Genomic DNA, 20,567 nt, shown 5'->3' with positions numbered 1-20,567 from the left:
AAGCAATACCTATAATTGCTAAACATTTGTCCCCATGTCCCATTGAGGCATCTAATCATAAGCCTGCATTTTTATCAAAGCTTATATGTTTGATCAGGGCTTGTATTTTAAAATGAGCTTAAAGATTTTCAAATGTTTCATGCCAGGCAGAAGTCCAGCTGCCTAAGAACCTTGGCAATGTTTTTCCTCCTAGACAAGGGGGCCCCCTGATTTATAGCAGAAAACAATTCTCAAAGTCGTAAAAAGGGAATTACAGGCTGAGAGCAGGACACTGACCTTGCATGTTACAGAGTACAATTAAGCTGTAAGAGTGGTCAAAATTAAGAGTGGGTAAATAGTAAAATAACACCATGTGCCTCCCATTAATCTTGAGCCATATTTTCCTAAGGTTGAAAGGTCAAGAGCAGTGAAAAAGGCAACTGGCTTGGCTGGAGAAGATAGGTTTCTTCCTATCTTATTTTGAGGCTGGAAACTGTTCCTTCCTTTTTTACTTTGAGAAGATTTCTTTTCCTTTTAAAAGGTTATTTATGTACTAAATATATTGGCTTAAATGTAATTATGCAAAGGATTTAAGAAATGCTAGATTCTTATTTCATATAGTTGTAAGAGTTGTAACTATCCTGAAATTAAGTCAGCCACCAGCCCAGCCCCCCTGCCAAGCAGGAAACATCATTAGATATATGGTTGTCAGGCCTTTTGTTTAGAGACCTCCAAATGAAGGAGATCTTTCAATGATGATGTGAACTCAAGATCCTTGAAGATAAAAAGTTAAGATTAACCATCTGTTTTGGAAGGCAATAGGGCAAGGAGGGTAAGAGGTGAGCTGGTAATTAAGATTCCTTGTTGAGACACATGTAAGATATATTACTACTTATTTGTCATTTATAGATATAAGAATATATAGCTTTTTGTGTCCCATAAAAGGGCGAAAGGAAATGGGTGTATCTTTTGTGATTGGTTCTAGCAAACAGCCAATAGGAATTTCAACCAGGCTGATTGGACAGAGGCAGCCACAGGAGGAGCAAGGGGGCTGGATTAAGGAAATATAAGTGCTGGCCAGAATGGCAGGAGGCCAGGCCAGAGCTTGGTAACCATATACCACTGTGCCTCTCATTTATTTGTCTGACAAATAAATTACTATTTTAATTTCTCTATTGCTGTGTTGAATATTTCATTCCAGCTAAGCGTTAACCACAAGCAGGGTGCTACACCATCTGTGATCTAACAAAGGTGTGCACCAACATCAGTAGCTTATAGTAGCATATGTTGTGTTATTTTAAATGATAGAAAGAGTAACACTTCTAAATCAGATGTTTTCCTTTAGCCTTCGTCCTCAAAATCTCAGATAAGATTAATTTCTCATCCCTTTCTCTAATCTCAGACCACTAATACTATGTATTAGGGGGTGGAAACCTTAGATGTAAATCTGCAGGTTCTAGAGTCAACATTCCCTTCCGCTAAATGAAAAGGCAACCTATTACTAAAAACTCAGAAACCCAGGATGTGAATTTTATACAGTAGATTTATCATCCATTTGAGCAAAGCAGCAGCCTACCCAGTTCCAATAAAATGGGGGTTATATAATAATGAAGAGGGGAAATATTCAGCAGATTGGATTTCAGGAGGTGAATTTGTAATATGCACACAAATCAGCAAGAATAAATTCAGTCTCAAACTCTGAATATTAATCACCCTTCGAAAAATACAGTAATAGGTCACACAAAGCTTATTAAAAATGTGGATTAAGATTTCTTGCTATCCTTGCACATTTGGAAATGTATGCACTAAGGTGAAAAGAGGCTGCCCTCCATTATCAAACCTCATGTGCTCTTTGGTCTTGTATATTCTCTTTCCTCCAGTAATATAATAATTGCCTTGTATAAGACTAAAGGCCATCTAGTTCAGTTGATCCTCTGGGCTATGGGCTCCTCTTTCAAGACTCAACCCACCCTTTCTATTTAGCCTTTCCCAACTGAACCGAAAGGAAGCTGGGAAGCTGCCTTGTGCCAAGTCAGACCACAGGCTCATCTATCTTGGCACGGTCTGTACCAACCAGCTGTGGGCCTTGAGACAGCTGTATTTTGCAGCCCCACCTGGAGATGCCATTGATTGGACTCACGATATTCTGTCTAAAAAGCACATGCTTTAGCTCTGAGCTATGGTCCTTCCCAATTAGCAAGAATCTTCATCTGCGTTAACAGCATTTTTAAAATTGTGAGTGTGGGTTGATGTTTTTTATTCTTCCCTTATTTCCCATTTCCCACCTCTTACATTTTTTATTTGTTAGCAGGTATCTTTTTAAGTTATTCAGCACCTAGCACAACTTAGGTACTTCATTGTCAGTATTCTGCTTTTAACTGTACATGATGAGCCACTCTCAAAATGCAGAGCATGAAGCCATCCTGTGTTGTCTGGGAAAGCCATTTCCCGTTCCTAGGGAAATGACGTTGCTGGCTGGGAGCAAGCCCAACCCACGCACAAGGGGCAGGATAGCCCCTGCGCCATTGGGGGGGTCCTCGGCCGCGTCATCCCTTGGCCGACCAATCCGGTAGGTCCGGGGGCGTGGCACAGGCTATTTAAACTGCCCACGGCTGAGGACTCGCCCCTTTTTCTTCCTGCTCACTCAGTTCTTCTGCCCTCCCTCCTTCCCTCCCTAACGTTAGGCTCTTTATCTCTTGGCCTTGCTATGGACCTTGGTTGGTCGTCTGTTGAAGGGGCCTGGTAGGAATTTTTTCTACTTGGCAAATTGGCACTGGCCATTTGGTTTTTCACCTACCTCATAGCAAATTGTCACAACTTTGTAAGGTTTTAGCGGTTAGGCATTGGAGTACAGTGGTACCTCGGGTTACATACGCTTCAGGTTACAGACTCCGCTAACCCAGAAATATTGCTTCAGGTTAAGAACATTGCTTCAGAATGAGAAGAGAAATTGTGCTTCGGCGGCGCAGCAGCAGCAGCAGCGGGAGGCCCCATTAGCTAAAGTGGTGCTTCAGGTTAAGAACAGTTTCAGGTTAAGTACGGACCTCCGGAACAAATTAAGTACTTAACCCGAGGTACCACTGTATTAAGTTGAAGGTGTGGGGAGGTAGTGGCCATCAGCTACCCCTCTTAATTCAAGGGTATTCCATTAAAGGATTATGAGGGGCGTGGTATTTGTCTGAAGCCCCAGATGGTGGGCTAGGGCCATGGCAAGACCCCTAGTGGTGACCCTGGGGGCTTCCTAGTTGATGTGCTGGGCTTCCCTACTGGTGGTTAACCCTTCCAAGGCTTCCTGTGGATGGGCAGGAGTCAGAAATAGTCATGTGGTTTCCAATGCCTAAGCCAATACCACTCACATTCTGTAACCAATAAAGTTGTGTCCTTTTTTGCCCAATGACCTATAATACTGTTTCATGTGTCTTTATTCCAACATCCCGGGAGAGTTTGGGACCTTGCCACACAATGGCAGCCACTAATCCAAAGTATACTAGCCCTGAACATAAGCAGTGGGATTCAGCAAAGGCAATCTGTGCATGTTGATAAATATGTGCATTGCGATTGACAACAGCGGCGAAAGTCTTAATAGCACAAGGATGGAAGACTGAGGAAACTCGGACTAAAGAAGTATGGCAAGAGAAATTGATGGACTATGCAGAATTGGCAAAATCGACACATAAACTACGGGATAAGGGTAACTGTGACTTTAAAGATGAATGGGAACTTTGTACAAAGTACTTAAAGACGCAACAAAGTGAATTGGACTCCTTGGCAGGTTTTGAATAAACACTCAATTTTTTTTTAATGATAACAACTAGTTAGATAAATCAAGGATCAATACAAATTTGTAACATGCAGAGAATAGCATTTATAGAGAAACCAGAGATTGGAACTGAGGGAACTCAGGGGTGGGGTGTGGGGTGGTTGGTTTATGGTGGGAAATGGGGGGAATTAAGAATGATATGTTTTAAGATAATATATTTTGTTTCAATTCCTAATAAAAAATCTATATATTTTTTTAAAGTACATTGCAATAATATTCTGGTCCCCACTGCAGTGCCATAGCTAGGGGAGTTAACAAGGACTTGCGCTCCAGGTAAAGCTTCCAGGGGAGACTCCTAGCCTGCCAGCCATTTTACTGTCTAGGCTTCAGACAAAACAGCTCTCCCTCCTCTCTGTGTGAGTGACTGAGTGAGCCTGAAAAGGAAGAGGAGAAAGAGGAAGAGAATGAGGAGAATGGAGTTTGCTTGCATGCCCATTCCAAAAAGTGAGCGATTCTCTTCCTTCCCCTTTCCCCAATGAAACCACAGATGGCATCTCCTGTCTGGTTTCGCAGCTGTGTGAGTCTCCTAAAGAAAGCCCCCCCACCTTATTTGCAAGAGGGAGAGTAAAAGAAAAGTTGTAAAACTTGGAGAAGAGGAAGGGAAGGGAAGACTGCCTTCCAGGCAAAGTCGAAAAAATGCACATTTTGTTGTTGTCAGCCATGGGCCTAGTCAAGGGGGGTGGGCAGAGAGGGGCAGCTGCCCCCCCCCCCAGTCAAGTAAACAATAGAAATACTTGGTGTGTGCCAAACTGAGCCTTTGACCGGGTGAAAGAAAGCCTTTTCCACTTCTAGGGCCTCTCTTATTGTGATATAAATAGCATAATAAATTATAGATATAAACTGTCCTTGATTAGGCAAGGTGATGGGAGAGAAAGAGAATGGTGGACTGGGAAAACGATGCCTGTGGCTATTGTTGTTGTTCGTTTGTATCATTTATGTCCAACCTAATCCTTTGAATGTTCCTCAAAAGTAAGGCCCACTGTGTTCAATGGGATTTACTCCCATGTAAATAGGCACAGAATCTGAAGTCTTTGATTATGATTTCTTGGGAAGCAGTGATTGCTATAGCTTTGAACAAATTTATATAAGCTCACAGATAGGATGGGGTATGAATATTTAGTAAATAAATGAACTAGATGGTGATAGACTTACTTCTATGGATTTGTCAAATATTTCTAAAGTCATTTATATAAGTAGCCATCACAACAACATTGGAACAGCGTCATATGCCAATAGCTCCCATATGTTTATGATTTGTTGTGTGAACAAGGGCTTCCGTTCTGTGTTCCAGATCTACTGTCAGTCAGGGTTGTGTATTTGTGTGGAGGTTTTTTGGAAGTCTGCCAGTGCTATTGCTGTGAGAGCAAGAGAATATTTTTTCCCATACTCACTTTCTCTGCCCAATTCACCATTTTATAAAATTATTATCATTTGATATGCCTATTCTAAGACTTTTTTATAAAACAAAACACTGTTCAGTTAAAGAGGAGGGCTGTGGTTCTCACAAATTTACTAATATAAGAGAAAGTATAGAAAATGAAAAGGCATTTTTCTTTAAGTTCCATGCCATGTTCCATGCAACTCATCCTACAGGCTTAAATCCTCTGCCCACTTGCAACTTAGGGTTACGGCGCATTCTTCCAATCATTCTGTCTGCACAAGCATTACAGCTTACCAGAGGAAATAAATCCCCACATTTCTCCTGACTCCCCAAGCTAATTTTGGGGGGTGGAAGGGGGGAGGAGAGGGAAGAAAGTCCCCTGTGCAAGCAGAAGTCCTTGTGTAGAGCTTCCACTGAAGGGCTGGTTAGGTGAATCCTGCCCTTAGTCTCCATATATTCATATTTTCCTTGATTTGTCAGCTCCTTTCCAAAACATACCCCCACACACCTATAAGGAAGGGCCAAAGCTCATTGGCAGAGCCTGTGCTTTGCATGGGAAAGGTCCTAGGCTCAGTGCCAAGCATTTCCAAATAGGGCTGGGAAAGATCCCTGTCTGAAAACCTGGAAAGTCATTGTCTGTCAGCATGGACAGTATTGAACTAGATGGACCAATGGCCGGCCTCTCTCTCTCTCACCCACAACCACCCACACCCCAGTCCTCTTCCTTTCCCCCATTACTAATTTCTGTAGCTACATGCCTCCTTGTCTGATGGCAGCCATTTGGGAACATAATCCACCTTGAAAATGTCCGTCTGGCAATGAGCCACTTTTCTAGGTATTTGGGGATCTATTACATAATGGCCCAAAGGAGACAGTGAACGTTGGAAGATGAGATTAGACCTGCTGGACCAAGCCAAAGGCCCATCTAGCTGAGCATCCCTTTCTCACAGTGACAGTCATGTACCCTTGGAAGGCCCACAAGCAGGAGCTGAGTATAATCTTGTGCGCCTCTGTTGTTATCCCCTCCCCCCGCTAGGTAAAAGTAAAGGGACCCCTGACCATTAGGTCCAGTCTTGACCAACTCTAGGGTTGCGGCGCTCATCTCGCTTTATTGGCCGAGGGAGCCGGCGTACAGCTTCCGGGTCATGTGGCCAGCATGACTAAGCCGCTTCTGGCAAACCAGAGCAACACACAGAAATGCAGTTTACCTTCCCGCCGGAGCGGTACCTATTTATCTACTTGCACCTTGACGTGCTTTCGAACTGCTAGGTGGGCAGGAGCAGGGACCGAGCAAAGGGAGCTCACCCTGTCACGGGGATTCGAACCGCCGACCTTCTGATCGGCAAGTCCTAGGCTCTGTGGTTTAACCCACAGCGCCACCCGCGTCCCTCCCCCCCCCCACTACTTGCTAACTAAAAGGCCTTAATGTTTCCTCCAAGGGGAAGTTTATCCAGCCAGTCACCTTATCGTTTTGGCTGTTCTATTCCAGAGGGGTTATCACAGTGTTCCAAGTACAATCACCCCATAGCAGCATTCTGATATTTGGAGGCATTTTGAGGGGGAAATGACACATATATGCCAGGACCTGGATTCCACCACTACAGCAGGTGACCCTGAGGAATCGCTGCCCAGAGCAGTTTTGTTGGAAAGGTTTCAGTTGGTACAGCTTGAGGTTATTCTACTCTCAGGAATTTGATGGTTTGCAATGACATTTGTTAGGTCGTTTATTAATTTTGTGTTCTGTTGGTTATCTTATAACTAGTTATTACTGGTTATCATACAGACATTTTTATGGGGTAATGTGATTTAGAGGTGTATTTCAGTTTGCTGTTCTGTTGCTTTAAATCTTGCATTTATTTAGTTCCTAAAATTTATATACAGTTTACAAAAAGATAAAACAATAAAGTTGTTGCTAAAAATTACAACCCTAATTTAAAACCTACAGAAGGCTAAAACCGCAATAGAATATTTTAAAACAAATTAAAACTCATGCAACTTTCTAAACTTCTGGCATGTTTCAGTTACATTGTCTATTCATTTTTATGGGTAGTTGCCTAGAAATTGTTTCTAGTAGAAGGTGGCTAAGAAATTAAAATTTAAAAAGTGCTTCCTACTTCCCCACAATGAATTTTGGCCCAAACCTGAAAAACACAACTCTGAATTATCCATCAATTATTATTATTATGTCTCAATTACATTGATTAAGAAAAGGAGAAATTGAAACCATGTTTCCAGTGAGAGGAAAGTTAGCTGCAAAGTGTGGAATGCCTGTTGTTTCAAAGCAAACCACTCTAGAAGTTTTCAATGGAATTTTCTGAGATTATGCATCTGACAAGATAGGTTCTGTGTGCCAGTTTTCATACTGATAGAGGAGAAATCTTTATTTATTTATTTTTACCATGAATATAATTTTCATGCTTTGTAATGATGGAATGCTGAAAAGGTGAGACATCTTAATCTTTGGAGGCTCCATAATATATGATATAAAGGCAGTCACTTTTCTTGCATGCACTTATTATCTCTGTCTTACTGTCAGCAATTCTGAGGCTAAGAGAGAGTGGCTGGCCCGAGGCAACTTTGAGAGTTCATGACTGAACTGGGTCCCCTAATGCATAGTTCATGTCCTTAACTACTAAGTTACATCACCACTCTGTAAGTGTGCATTTGAGAAAGCATGCACCAGTACATGGCAATTATCAGGAAAAAGTAGAGCATATAAGCATACCCACATCCTTAAATCCTTGTGTAAGTCAGAGACACTTAAAAATCCAACCCATGACTTTCTTCTGCCTAGCCTGACAATGTTCACTGTAGTCTTATTTTGTCTATAAATCTTAAGCTTGAGGTCACTTTAATTTGCATTGAAGGAGAATTAGTGAAAGACAGTCTATTATCTCTAGTGAAGTATTGACTTTTCACATGAACAACATAGTCTATGTCTTTCATTTCTTAGTTATCTGTTTCTTGAACACCAAGGGCTAGGACTTTAAATATTTCTGAAGGTATTCCTTTAGGATCAAGATGGTCAATAAGATTAGAAATGTCTCACTGCTACATATACACATCTGTAGAAAGTCAATTTGTCTGGTTTTGACTCCTGAGACTCTGTGGCACTGTGAACGTTGTGCATTCAGAAACCCCAGTTTCTAGCAACTCCAGTTAAGAATAACTCAGGTAGGAGAGCGGGCAGAGACCTTTGCTCAAGATCCAGCCTGAGCAGACAGTATCATGGAAGGCTAAGAGGACATACCACTTGAAAACATGGCAATAACTTTGTTGCATTTCTTAAACAAGAACAGAACAGTAAGAGGAAACCAGATGTGACTCATTCCATTTCCATCTTGTGACTGAACATAAGAACAGCCTGCTGGATCATCCAATGGCCCCATCTAGTCCATGACCCCGTTCTCACGGTGCCCAGCCAGATGCCTGTGCAAAACCAGCAAGCCAAGCATGATCACAAGGAGACTCTGCCCTCCTGTGGCTTCCAGCAACTGATACTCAGAAGCACTGCTGCCTCCAGCTGTGGAAGTAGACCAGAGCCACCCTGGACAGAAGCCGTTGAGAGCCCTCTCCGCCATATAAACCATACAGGGGCATGATTCACATATATTCCCCCTTTCATTTAAAGAAACAGCAATTAAATTAATGACCACTGTGGAAACATCTCATGGTAATTCCTTCATCGCTAAATCTCAAAGGCTTCTACAGAAGGAAGAAGGCCTTGATTTCTGTTCTGACCCAACACATGCAACACTGTTTTCATTTCACTACAGTTTGGCTTCTGAGAGAATGTATGTAAAACACCTGTGTTGGGATTGTTATTATCATGCTATTCCAGACCACTCATTCCAAAGGAAATACAATGGAAAAAGTTGTGGAGATCATCAGTTACGTACATATTGTGGACTGAAAACAACAACAATGAATAATGCTCATATTTGGATGGATTTATTTTCTGTCCATGGGAGAAATAAGCAAACACCAGCAATCTCTACTCCTGTTTCTGCTGGAAGTCTCTAACATCCTCCAATGCTTTTGAATAACTCAAGCAGAATAGTACAATTACTGTCAATACAGTATAACATAATTATTTAGGCAGAGTCCCAGAAGGTCAGCTTGATATTTGTTTTTTTTTTTTAAATATTTATTATTACATTTATAACCCGTCTTTCCTCCAGGAAGCTGACGATGCCATAAATGCACTCCCTCAGTTTATCCCCTCAGCAACCCATGTGGTAGGTTCGGCTGATAGAAGGTGACTGGCTCAGTATCATCCAGAGCTTTATGGCTGAATGGGGATTTGAACCCTGGTCTCCCAGGTCCTGTTCAAACACCCACACCACAAAGGTTTTCAGGTATTATATGTGCATTTCTCTGAAGGCCTTTTTGCTGCAGAGTGCTTTTTAAATTGCTTTTTTTTTTTTTTGCTGCGGCTTTCTTTTGTTCTGCTTTTACAGACACATGAAGAGTGATTTTGCTCTTTCCAAAATGGCTGCTGAAACTGCTTCTTCTGTTTTGCAGAGTAGAGGTCATCCCCAAATTGCCTTTGCTCCCTAATCTGTGTTCCGATCAACACAGTTTGCACCGTCATCTGTATGACTTTGTGAACGGTTAAGTCCTCTGTTAGCTGTGCTCTTTCATTCAGCCCTTTGTCTAGAATTCTAAGCACCGATCTATTCTCAAGTGCTCCTCTTTTTTTACAGCAAATTCAGTGTTCAGCCTGTGCATACTTGGCCCTAACAAATGACCCATCAGTTTCTACAGTTTCTGAGCGCTTGATAAGAAGCAAGCAGGCCTTGTCACAGAACACATTCCTTTTGGGATGTCAAAATGGGCACTGGGACATTAAAACGTGGTCAGAACAGTATTGTAGCTGTACTTTTGGCCCTCTACAGCAATACTAGAAAATTTATAAATGTTGAAGGTGTCTTTCTGCATGGCATTAATGAGTGAATTTGCTTAAACTATTCCTTCTTCCTCATGGAGCTCTGTGGCCAGGCAAAAACAATCAAATGCCTGTCTGTGCCAGGCAAAAATTGGAAAAAGAGAGGCCTGAAGTTACATGTTGCTGCCTTGGATTTCTGCTGTTAAAGTCTTCTCTGAATTGTAATCAATTCCCCAATTGGCTTCTTCCTCCTGGTCTTCTTGTTCCATTTGTTTCTTCATCTTTCTCCACCTCTGGCTTTTCTGTCCCATGTCGCCTTCTCCCAATTGTTATTGAGAAAAAACTTTTTTATAGTTGCATATTCTGGGAAACGAAAGTTCTTTCCCATAGATTGTGTCCTCCCTAAAAGAGGGCACGTGTTGCGGAGAGACCTGGAGACTGACCTCCTGGTTGTGGGTGGATATATTGGACAGCCACAACACCCAATTGGTAGGTCCCTTATTGTTGGGTTTAATCTGGCCAATGGGGTGCAGTCTAAACGGATTGAGGGACCTATATATACCTTTGCACGTGACCCAGAGTTTCCTCTTTCGGCTCGTGCATTCGGAACACCCGCCCACCTCTCCCTATTTTTAGGGCATTTTGTGATTGACCTTGATATGCCGTCATGTGTCATCTGTCGTTTGGACAGGGGCACGACAGGAATTTTCCCCACTTGGCTGATTGGCTGTTGCCATTTGGGTTTCGCCTGCCATGTAGCAATTTGTCACAACTTGTAAAGTTTCAGATAGGCACTGGTTCAGGTGATAGGGATCGGGGAACAGTCTTGCCATCCCTATGTGAAGGGTATTCCGTTAAAGGAATCCAGGGACTCAACGTGGTTTGGTCAACTCCCAAGAGGGGGTTGTGCCCGTGCTGAAGTCCAGGGGAGCATATGGGTAGTGAACATAGTCTGTTCCCGGGCTTTTCACCTGCCTCAGGTGTTCACCCTTGGCTGACCCGTGATAGAGCTCTGGGTCAGCACTACCTGCAAGGGTGTAGGGAGCTAGTCTAACCAGAGCCTATGCAACCATTCACTTTTCTGTAATCAATAAAGTTGTGGCCTAAATTCTGCCAAAAACCAAAACTAAAATTTGAGTCAAATGTGTGATTATTTAAGGGGAGGTTTCTGGGTCTAAACACGCAAAATCCAGAAAGCCAAATGGAATATGAAAACGGCATTGTTCTATTCCAAGATCCAGTTTGAATGGTCTCAGTATTGCTCTCTGCATGGGGACAACGTGCATTTCCATAGGCCCAAAGTTTAAAGTAGCAGAAATCCAGATGGCCAACATTGCAAATCTTTCTAATATCCTAGCAAGATTAAACCTGCTTCTTTACTTCTTAGCCTCCCTGTAAGCAAAACTCATTCACACACCCCCAGGCAGTCACTAAGGCTTGAACTATTTCTGATTAAAGCTGATACATTTTGCCCTGCAAAGATCACAGGTTTTCAGGTTAACTGAATTAAAAACACAACTTTATTTACTACTCTTTAAAATTAAAATAAAAAATAAAGGATAGAATAAAGAGGTCAGATACATGTTATAAAAGCATGCTTTAAAAACATTATATGGTAAGTATAAATGTGTCTAACAAATGTTAACTTACTAGGTTGTCTCTAGTTCTTCTGCTTATTAGCGCTGCCAAATTTACTCAAATCACATTTGAAAATATAAGGTGCATTTTAATTGTGACACTAGCATGGTTTTTGCCTTTTTCAAAACTTCTGCTCGCTTGGTCAACATCTTCATTGAGCTATTTGCTTTGAGCCCAAACTCTCATTCCTGGTCAGTTCAGATCCCTTGAGCATATATGTCACATTGAGATTTCACATATCTCATCTGACTGTGAAAGTTCTACCCAAGCTTTGTTTACAAAAAACATATATGCATATTTTTTACATGTTTATCCCTATACAGTACTTGAATTAGTTTATAAAGTCTAAAAATGTTATTGTGTTTGCTCTTGATATTTATTTGTGCCAGTATTAAAAAATATCAGCATTCAAGCACATACCCTCGATTAGATATGTCACACAATCTCATCTGGTACCGTGAGAGCTATTGACATTGATCTACCCACTGTAATCATGTCAAATGGCCAATCATAAAATTGGGGAAGCAGTAGTAAAGGCAAGGAATATGCTGACATAGCAGCAAGTTTGCATTATGTATAAGATGGCAGCAATTGTGGTCAGTGTTAGTTGGAAAATACTAATATCAGACCATGCGTCTATGGGTTTAAGTATACGGTTAAGCTTAAAATAGCATCACATTTGTGGTACTTCTCTCTGCTACCATAATAGTACAAAGAAAATACTGAAATGACAAGATAGTATTTTGCCACATGAAAGGGCAAAGGCTATCTGAGGGAATTGAGTTTACCCGTAGGTGAAGGAATGTCTGTAACTGTGCAGTTCCTCTAGAAGAAGTTTTCACCTCAGTGTCCTCTAAAACAGAGAAATCTGAACAAGTGAAAATGCTTTGAAGACAGGTTCCCTAATCAGATTTTTTATATATATAAAGAGAGAAAGATCTTTCATCACTCAGCCATACAGGGCAGCTGAATGCCAATTGGTAATAGAGGCCTTTCTGAAGAAAAATGAAATATCAGTCACAACCTCAGCCTTAAAGGAAGGAGGGGGGAAGTATACAATTGAATCTAGTTTTATTTAGAGTTGATGGTTTTCAAAAAGAAAAAGAAAAAAAAGCCTGAAATACTGATTTATGCAACTGTCAGGTTTGAATGTATGCAACACAACTTTCTCAGATTGAATCCCATTGATTTTCTATAACCGTGTCAAGCAGTCAGTGCATCACGGCGGTTTCTGGGACTGTAATAAATAATCCCTTTGGAAAGAAAGTGATTCTTCTCTTCGTAAATACATAGGTGAACATCTTGTTCTCTTGCTCTTTCATGTCTGTTACAGCTTAAGCTGCAAGGCTGTTGTTTTTAAAGAAAGCGATTCCTTAATTCCCTATCTTCATTTTCGTTTAGGCTAACATGCTTTGTTTTTCTTCTGACCTTCTTGGGGCTTTTACTTCAGGGAGACGCTGTTAGAGTGGGATGTCATTCTGCTTAGGAGATATGAAGAGATGAAAAGACCAAAGTGAATGCTTGCAAATTCAACTTGGAATAATTAGCAGCAGTACATAATAGTGTGTGTTAATTCTGAAAGGCACCAACCTAGTCTTGAAAGACAGCCTTATATATGAAAGGAGAGTTAGCGCTAGCTCAAAACAAACACCACTTCCACAAATTAATATTCCCCATTAGATCTACTGGGTTTCTGCTCCAGTGCCAATCATAATCACTTTTGGGTGATATGGTTACTTCTGCTTTTGAGCTTCATGCTTCTAGCCTAGAACTTCCATTTATACATTTTTGGGTTGATGTGTTTTGTGCGCCACACTAAATTTATAACTTGCTTTGCTATTGATTTGCTAGTTGTTCACTATTCTCTGTCATACATATTATTTAAAGTTGGTAAATAATTTAAAATGTGCTAAGGCATTCATTCAAGTACCTTCATAAGTAATTCTAAAACTGTTTACCAGAAGCTAACGCGTATAAGAAATGACAATACTGTTTTCAAGTTAAACGTTTCCTGCAGAAAGCTTCCCACTCCCCAACTCACAAACATTCAATCGGCATGCAGCACATGCTTTCTGAACTCTACATAATGCCTTGAAGGCAAATGAAATGGAAAAAATGAAATAAAGAAAAATAAAAGGAATACCTCTCATGCAAGAAAGACAATGAGGTCTCAAGAGCAGGATTCTTCTTTCTCTCACACACTTTCAAGTCAGTTCAGGCCGTTTCCTCTGACCAACAAATCCTGATGGCCGAAATTCAGTTGGGTGTTTCTGTGTTCTGATTTCCAGCTGAGAATTGTCAGGATTTCAAACTAAAAACTGTGGGTTGTATTATCTAATCTATCTGCCTGCACAAAAGGCTTCCACTTGGGCAACACAACTTTCTCCTCCTCTGCAGCTCCCATCCCACCCTAAAAATTTGCTCCACAGGCTTGAGGGGCAGGAAGGGGACAGAAAGGGGAAGAGACCTGTTGCACAGTGCTAGCTACCGGCCTACAAGTCCCAAGATGAATATACTGACATTGAACAGCATGAAGTTGGAGTACAAGACAACCACAAGAGCCCTGATGGTTCAGTTCAAAGGCCCATCTAACTCAGCATCCTATACTAGCATCCTATACAGCATCCTATACAGGTACCTGTGAGAAATGTGCAATCGGGACATGAGTGCAATGGTTGAAAGCCAAATTGGGCTAGTTTGTCATAGTATATTAAAGGGCAGCAACAGTACCACTCTATTCTGCCTTGATCACACCACACCTGGAGTACTGTGTCCAGTCCTGGGTGCCACAATAAAAGAAGGATATTGACAAGCTGGAATACGTGCAGTGGAAGGCAACCAAGATGATCAAGGGTCTGGAAACTAAGCCTTAAGAGACTCGGTTAAGGGAGTTGCAACTAATGGCTAGAAGTTACAAGCTAATCCGCTAATAGGGTTGCTTCACAAGACAAAACAAACGCTAGACGAAGAGGCTCGCGGAATGGATTATTTTCATCTTGTGAGACACCACTGTACAATTCTAGGAAATATTGTGGTGTAAATATTGGCTGATTATTTGTTGTAAGAAATCAGTTACATTTACTACAAGCTGTCACCAGCATCAATGTTAACCATTTATAGAAGGTAAAGGGATTATAAGGATACAAGTAAGTCTGTAAGTATGATGTTGTTTATCACCTCTTTAGTATAACTAACTGTGGAACATGTTAGTCATATGAGGTGAACAAAAGTAGAACCTGGAAATTGCATAAGTTAGGCCCATGGGAACTGGGCAGAACAATGAAGAGTAAAAAATGACTTACTTTTCCCTATAGAAAGCTTTTCCTGGATTCTAATTTTATTCTTGCATACAAAAGAATCTGTGGAATATGAAGATACTCAGCACTTCATTATCGGTTGCAATACCATGATTGTAGAACTTTCTTTCCAAAGAGGCTGAACTGGTGTATGCTAGAGAGGCATGCAGTTCTTCCTTAACGACATTTCCCCAAAAGATAACATTGAGCAACCACAGATACTACCTTTGGAGCACCTGAAAAGAGCATGATTATCTTTTTTAAAGTCTAAAGAATGCAGAAAGTCTCCACCCTGATCTGAAGAGCTCTGAAGGCAATGAAGAAGATGCCTTTTCCATCTGCCCATGGGCCTTTCCAACAAGTTATTTGTTTAGGCACTGGGCTAAACCATATTGTTTCCTCTTTTATATACAGTGGTACCTCGGGTTAAGTACTTAAATCGTTCCGGAGGTCTGTTCTTAACTTGAAACTGTTCTTAACCTGAAGCACCACTTTAGCTAATGGGGCCTCCTGCTGCTGCCGCACCGCCGGAACATGATTTCTGTTCTCATCCGGAAGCAAAGTTCTTAACCCGAGGTACTATTTCTGGGTTAGCGGAGTGTGTAACCTGAAGCGTATATAACCTGAAGCGTATATAACCTGAAGCGTATGTAACCTGAAGCGTATGTAACCCGAGATACCACTGTACTGTATGCTAGTTGATTTTAATAGAGTTTTAAACTCTGCTGTTTTATTGACGATTTAGTGAATGTTGTTTAAAGGTAGGTCCAGTCATGGACAACTCTGGGGAGCCAGTGCACAGCTTCTGGGTCATGTGGCCAGCATGACCAAGCCGCTGTTTATCTACTTGCACTGCGTGCTTCCAAACTGCTAGGTTGGCAGGAGCTGGGACCGAGAAATGGGAGCTCACCCCATCGCGGGGGTTTGAACCGCCGACCTCCTGATCGGCAAGCCCTAGGCTCTGTAGTTTTACCCACAGCACCACCCGTGTCCCTTTTAACTGCCTTTAACTTGACTAGAGACAAATAGCAGGGTTTGGGGGATGGGAAGTGGGATAATATATTTCCATCAGCAAAAATGACATTGAGAGGGTTGATCCCATCCCCACTGTTACAGGGTCCTGATCCAGACTGGGTTCCTTAGTGGTTGCTATATATGTTTTTTTCAAAATAAAGATAAACCACTGCAATCACGCATTTAGCGGGCAATCATATGACAAGATGGCTCAGCTGACGTTAAGTTTCCAATCCTTTCTCAGCCAAAGATACACTGGTATAACTTGCTCAGCCATAGCTATCTGAAGCTGGTGTAAGTTCCCCCAAAGAGGCCTTCTGGTGGGGTGAGACCAGAGATGGGTGGCAGGTTGTACCCTAAGCCCATTCTGCTAGGTCACATGACCTGTCAACCCAGCATAAAACTGTTTTAAAGGCTTGTTTCCCCTTTGCTAGGCTTGGGCACAGGAGCAGCAGCCCTCCTGTTGAATGAGGTTTTGTTTCTGGTGTAACTTTATGCCAGCTTAATTTACACCAGCTTGCTTTACGCCAGCTTCATCTACATTACATTGCTCCCTTAATGTTGTGTTTGGCTTGAGATGTACCTGTTAGAAAGGCTGGAAATTGAATGGGAGTTGCCTTGGTGGAACTCTGATGGCGATGTGGGTGGCGCCTGCATTTGGCTATAGATCGTTACAAAATAATATAAACTAATTGCAATTTCTGTGCATTTGGGTGTCATTCAACGAGTTTCAGGGGAATGGAGAAAAGGGACTTTCAAAGAAATGGGAAAGCATTTGTGCTGAAGTGTCGCATGGTTTTGGCTTTCTTCTCTAACAGCTGAGAAAAGTGATGGAAGCTTGTTATCTGAGATACATAAAAACCAGACTGAACAAAGCACTATAAAATGCATTGTAAGAAGCAATCCTGCAGCAACAGGAAAAGTGAATACATCTAATGGCTTTCTCCCCCCTCCTCCATATCTCACATCTATCGTTTGGGTGTGCAGCTCTGCTGAAAATGATGCTCTTTTAGAAGGGGGAAAAAGTATTCCATTTGAAAAGGTGGTAGAAAAGACAGAACAAATTCTATTGCTGAGGGAAAAAATAGACTGAAAAAGCCAGTAACTCATACATTCTAATGAAAGTGGATCTCAAAGAGAAGAGCTTGTTAAAACGGAAACATTAGTTGCAGTGCATTTGATTTTCCAATCTGCTCTTGCATGCTGTAGTAAAAGGAATCTTTAGGAGACAAGCTGTGATTTCTTGAACTTGGAGAGGGCAATAGCTAAGGTGGACCATCTTCTATTCAAACATATGTGCATGCTCCACAGCCTCCATAATCCAATGAATCAAAAAGCTCATCTTCAAACAAGCCATGGGAAGAAAGAAGCAGAAGCTGAGTAAAGGTGAGATTAACCAACAAACAGCTGAGTGTAGAGAGTAGGCAAAGCAGGTCAGAGGCAGCCTGAGAAATGCAAAAAGTGGGCTAGATCAAAATGTGCATGTTTCCTTTTCATGTTATTAGCAATCCTCGCAAAACATTTGCCCGAACATGCTGGCCCTAAATCACAGGTGGTGAGCAATCTTGCACACATACAGTGACCTGCTCTGGAGTTGTCATCCACAGATAACTGCAATCCCATTATAAGCAGTTTTGTTACTTAACTGTGCATCAACACGAGAGGCAAAATAATGGGGTGAAGGAGGGCCAGGGGCCCTCTAAACCTCTTCTTCAAATGGCAGCAGACCCAGGGCCTTGTGATAAGAATTCCAGCATTGGGGGAGGAGGATTCAGATACTGTGTTGAATTGAAAGGACCCTCCTTCCCCTTCAAAAGAATGACCCAGAGGGATGCAAGTTTGCTCAGTCTGCGTTGATCAAAGTACTGCACAGGTGAGTTAGTCCTGTTCCACTATCTTCCTACTCAATTCTTTTCCCATCCACTTCTGTACCACAAAAAGGTTTTCTGCAACACCAATATGTATATCACCCACTTCAGAAACCAATGTTGAATTGTGTAGGTGAGTGAGCCTTTGCAGATCATTCTGGGACAGCCCAGGCACAACACCTCCCATGATCCCAAACAAGATGTTTTCAGGGAGTGACTACGTACATGTGCAAATGGTCCTATAGGCACACCAGGGTGTGTGTGTGTTTTTTTTGGGGGGGCGGGTTTACATTGCTGGAGGTGAGTGGCAACAAGCAATCATTATTTGAAAACTAGGAAAAGTGGATAAATTGTCTGGGGTGTTGGAAGGACCTATGGGCAGCTGGAGAGACTACATTTGAAGTATGCGAGAGAGGTATGCTGTTCTTCCTTAAATACATTTCCCCAAGGAATACCCTTGTAAGAAAAGGATAACCTTCCAAAACCTGTAAGAATTTAGGAAATTGAGGAGAAGAAGAAGAGGAGGAGGAGTTTGGATTTGATATCCCGCTTTATCACTCCCCTTCAGGAGTCTCAAAGCGGCTAACATTCCCTTTCCCTTCCTCCCCCACAACAAACACTCTGTGAGGTGAGTGGGGCTGAGAGACTTCAGAGAAGTGTGACTGGCCCAAGGTCACCCAGCAGCTGCATGTGGAGGAGCGGAGACGCGAACCCGGTTCCCCAGATTACGAGTCCACCACTCTTAACCACTACACCACACTGAGGAATGTATTATACTAAGTTTGGGCAGCGGGTGAAGCTGCAGAGCCATGCAAGGATCTTGTGTACTTGTTTAAAGGAAGAACACCTTGGCCGCTTCCTGACATTACTAAAGGTAACCACTGCAGCACACTGGAGCATTCCCCAGAAATTCTTCCCCCTACCATTGCCATCTCATGCAAAAAGAAGCAAAAGACGTCTTCTTTCAGGATGCTGGTGATAAAGACTTCCCAGAAAACTGAGGGTAGGGTTGTGCACAGTTCTGCCTGGAAACAGTGGTTGTTATTCATGTAATAAGACCAATCCACACTGATGTTGCCCAGCAAAATGCTGGGTTGATTCACAGTGGCAGCATATCTCGACACTGCACTGCCGCACGAATATTTCCCTTGTGCCAGTCTACATAGTCAGTTGAGGAGCAAAGGCAGGAGTGAAACCTCTCTCTGAACACAGTGAGCCGAGCCTCATCAAATCGGGCACAGACATTCACATATTTCACAACTAGTTTTAAAGTCCAAAGGCCTTCAATCATCTGATTTAATCTAAATGACTAGCAGCTTTTTGCCTCCTTGTTCATAAAAATGATTTAACACAAAGTACAGGGCTCAGAAATCAATCTCCTGCAGTCAAAGAAACCTGTGTAGTATTGTCCTTTTCTGTCTACAAAAGAGAGCTGACGTCACTGCTGCCTCAAGAAAATACGAATTCACGTAGAAACAAAGCACAATTTTTCTAACTAATTACCTTCACTCATATTGTTGGTGAATACACAGTTTATATGCAGGTAAAAAAGAAGATGAAGCAGGTTTTGTGCTCATAAACACTGGGTGTTGTCCATGTTGAGGTGCATGTGAAAACCTGTTCTTTAGCACTAAATTGGAATGAATAGCAGTCAAATCAAATCAGATCAAATACTGTTATTGGGATCACAGTATAAAACATTTCAGGTCTCTGGGATAATTAAAAGGACAAGGGTGAATCTGTCGAGGGTCATAAGGTCACAATGTGATTGTGTGCACTTAGATATTCTGCTTCGCCCTGTCTGTTCCCCGAAAGGATGGTCGTTGGAAACCATTTCGGGTAAAATTGTGGCTAAAAAGGAAGTTACTAAAACAGTGATATCTTTGTCCCGATCTTCCAAGAGATACCTTATTTGACTTCTTCTTGGAGTTATAGCCTGGAGGTCCAACATTTTGGTGATTTGGTGAGGTCTACTATGTAGAGAGAAATCTAAGAGAATGTGGTCCATTGAATCAGGTACTCCATTGTTGCAGGCACACAGACGAGCTTGATATGGCGGTCCACAGAAAACACTATTGCCGTTTGTTCCGATTCAGTCTTAGGCAGTGGGTTTTCCTAGGGGAAAGTGTGAGGCAAACAGAACTGTGGGTGAGCCCTAAATCAAAAGCAGGCCATTCTCCTGGCCTCTCTCTGCCCCAGCTTCTTTATTTTACTTATTATTTTATTTATTAAATGGATACCTTGCTCTTCCTCTTAAATGAGCCCAACTGCCAAACAATATTACTTATTTGCTTTGGGGTTTTTTTATCTCACCCTTCTCCCAGACCTGGGACTCAAGGCAGCTCACAAAAATGAAAACAAACATGAATGAAACTCATAATGCTAAAAGCATATAAAACATAATAAATGGTAATTAAACGATAACAGAATTGAAACAATATAAAAATAAATCTATTAAAACACAGTAAAAGAAAGAATTGCAAAGCAACACTTTAAAAGAAACATACACATAAATGAAAACATTTAAAAAGAATAAAATATCCTCACAACTAATAATTTCAAGGTTTCCAGGATCTTTATATTTCAACTAGCAGCCTTTTATAGTAAAAAAAATCCAGTTTTGCTTCGTATCAGGCAGGGTGAAAGAATAAATCCATGGATTTCATGATCTGGCCATTTTCTC

At 41.7% G+C, this 20,567-nt stretch overlaps 1 protein-coding gene and 1 long non-coding RNA gene across 2 annotated transcripts in view; one reads left to right on the top strand and one right to left on the bottom strand.

The window, feature by feature from the left end:
- Nucleotides 1-20,567, top strand: part of LOC310842696 (uncharacterized protein) — a 1,538,459-nt gene that overhangs the window by 1,219,415 nt on the left and 298,477 nt on the right. The gene's annotated exons all lie outside the window — the stretch shown is intronic.
- On the bottom strand, nucleotides 12,761-13,962 carry LOC310842689. Its single transcript, XR_014563302.1, has 2 exons — nucleotides 13,850-13,962; nucleotides 12,761-13,184 (listed from the first exon to the last, which is right to left on the bottom strand). It is a non-coding gene; the product is annotated as an uncharacterized lncRNA (long non-coding RNA).

Source organism: Podarcis gaigeae (genome assembly GCF_964106915.1).
Source record: "Podarcis gaigeae genome assembly, chromosome: 4".
Lineage (NCBI taxonomy): Eukaryota > Metazoa > Chordata > Lepidosauria > Squamata > Lacertidae > Podarcis > Podarcis gaigeae.
The sequence above is the reverse complement of the archived record's forward strand: the minus strand, read 5'-3'. Positions and strand labels throughout refer to the sequence as shown.